At 43.1% G+C, this 2,476-nt stretch overlaps 1 non-coding gene across 1 annotated transcript; it reads left to right on the top strand.

Moving 5' to 3' along the window:
* Nucleotides 1-2,075: 2,075 nt before the first annotated feature.
* Nucleotides 2,076-2,182, top strand: LOC141676219 (small nucleolar RNA R71). The gene has a single exon (XR_012556820.1). It is a non-coding gene; the product is annotated as a small nucleolar RNA R71 (small nucleolar RNA).
* The last annotated feature ends 294 nt before the right edge of the window (nt 2,183-2,476 follow it).

The following is a 2,476-nucleotide window of genomic DNA, read 5'->3' as shown; positions in this document are numbered from 1 at the left end:
TTAAGTCTTCTTTGCTGCTCGACAGTAGGCTTGCTACCTTCTTCTAGCAGAATTTTATGCATGCAGTAAGAAGGGATGATTCCCTTAATATCTATTATAGTCCATCCAATTTCCGATTTGAACTCTCTCACAACTCTCAAAAGCTTTTCCTCATCGCTACCTGAAAGGTCAAATGCAATAATAATAGGTAGAGTAGATGCATCACTTAAAGAAGCATACCTCAAATGTTCAGGTAAAGGCTTAAGCTCAAGAGTAGGAGCTTCCTCAATAGAAGGCTTGAGGCGTTTAGGAGCTTTGCTTAATTCTTCCATTCTAAGAGATGTAAAAGGCATATCGATCTTCCTCTTCCAGGGAGAAGCGTGCAAATATTGCAATTGCTCATCACCTTCGTCATCTTCACTATCCGAATTTCCCAATAAGGCTTTTTCTAAGGCATCAGACCTCAGCATTTGATCAAGTTCTGATGTGACCACCGAATCGACCAACTCAACTTTTAAGCACTCCTCATTATCAGTAGGAAATTTCATAGCATTGAACACGTTGAAAGTCACATCTTGATCCAGCACTCACATTGTAAGCTCACCCTTCTACACATCGATCAAGGTTCAGCCAGTTGCCAAGAAAGGTCTTCCCAAGATCATGGAAATCTTCTTATCATCCTCAAAATCAAGAATGACAAAATCAGTGGGGAAGATGAGTTTATCCACCTTGACCAAGACATCATCCACAATACCTCTCGGATATGTAATAGAACGGTCGGCCAACTGCAAGGTCATATAAGTCAGTTTTGGATCAGGTAAATCCAACTGCTTGAAGATTGACAAAGGCATCAGATTGATGCTAGCTCCCAAGTCACATAAGCATATGTCAAAAGACACTTTTCCAATAGTACATGGAATAGTAAAGCTTCCTGGATCTTTAACCTTCGGAGGCAATTTCTGCTGTAGCACAGCACTGCATTCCTCCGTGAGAGCGACAGTCTCTAAATCATCTAGCTTCACCTTTCGAGATAGAATACCTTTCATAAACTTTGCATAACTAGGCATCTGCTCGAGAGCCTCAGCGAAAGGTATGTTGATATGAAGTTTCTTGAACACCTCCAGAAACTTCTCAAACTGCTTGTCCAGCTTTTTCTTCTACAGCCTCTTAGGAAAAGGCGGTGGTGGATAGATCTATTTCTCCCCTGTAATACCCTCAGGCAGAGTGTGCTCAACAGTAGTCTTTCTTGGTTCCACTTCTTCATCCTGCTGCTTTGCTTCTTTCTCAGCCCCAGCTTCTTCAGTCAACTCTTGAGTTTGTTCGGGATTCGCAACCTTCCCAGACCTCAAAGTGATTGCCTTTACCTGCTCCTTAGCTTCTCTCTTTTCTGGCACTTCAGTGTCACTAGGAAATGTACCAGGTTGACGATTTAGCAAGGCATTGGCAATTTGCCCAATTTGATTTTCCAAGGTCTTGATAGATACAGCTTGACTCTTGTACATAAGTTTCAACTCCTCCAATTCAGATTTTTCATTAGCTTGTTGCAGCTAGAGTTGTTGTTTTGGTGCATACTGCAGTTGCTGAAAACCAGGGGGTTGTACTGCTTAGCTGGATACTGCTGATAAGGCCGTTGAACCGCATTCTGAGCGTTGCTCCAGCTGAAATTTGGATGATTGTGGTTGTTAGGATGATAGGTGGCTGGTACAGGTTGCTGCGATCGCTGGAAGTTGCTCACGAACTGAGCTGATTCACTAGAAATTGCGCACTGATCAGTCTCATGGGCACCAGCACAAAGCTCACAGACACTAGTGATTTGATTAACTCCATAATTCGCCAAGGTGTCCACCTTCATCGTCAAAGCCTTAAGTTGGGCAGCTATAGCAGTTTCTGCGTCCAACTCCAGAATTCCTGCTACTTTTCCCTGAGTCAGTCTCTGGGAAGGATTCTGGTACTCATTAGCAGCCATCAGTTCAATAAGTTCATAAGCTTCATCGTAGCTCTTAACTCACAAGGCTCCTCCTGATGCTGCATCAAGCATGTGTCTAGAAGTAGCACCCAATCCATTATAAAAACAGTTGATAATCATCCAATCAGGCATGCCATGGTGTGGGTACTTCCTTAACATCTCCTTATATCGATCCCAAGCCTCACACAGAGATTCTCCAGTTTGCTGCGTGAACTGGGTAAGAGCATTCCTGATTGCTGTAGTTTTCGCCATGGGGAAGAATTTAATGAGAAACTTTTGAGCGAGATCTTCCCAAGTGGTGATAGACCCTGCTGGTAGAGAATGTAACCAGCACTTAGCTTTGTCCCTCAGAAAGAATGGGAAGAGTCATAGCTTGATAGCATCTTCAGTCACATCATTGAACTTGAAAGTGTCGCAGATCTCAATAAAATTCCTGATGTGCATGTTGGGGTCTTCGGTTGGAGAACCCCCAAACTGAACTGAGTTATGTATCATCTGGATCGTGCTTGACTTGATCTCAAAAGTATTAGC

The sequence above is a fragment of the Apium graveolens genome, chromosome 7, assembly GCF_009905375.1.
Source record: "Apium graveolens cultivar Ventura chromosome 7, ASM990537v1, whole genome shotgun sequence".
Lineage (NCBI taxonomy): Eukaryota > Viridiplantae > Streptophyta > Magnoliopsida > Apiales > Apiaceae > Apium > Apium graveolens.
Note: the sequence above shows the minus strand (reverse complement) of the source record. Positions and strands in the feature narration are given on the sequence as shown.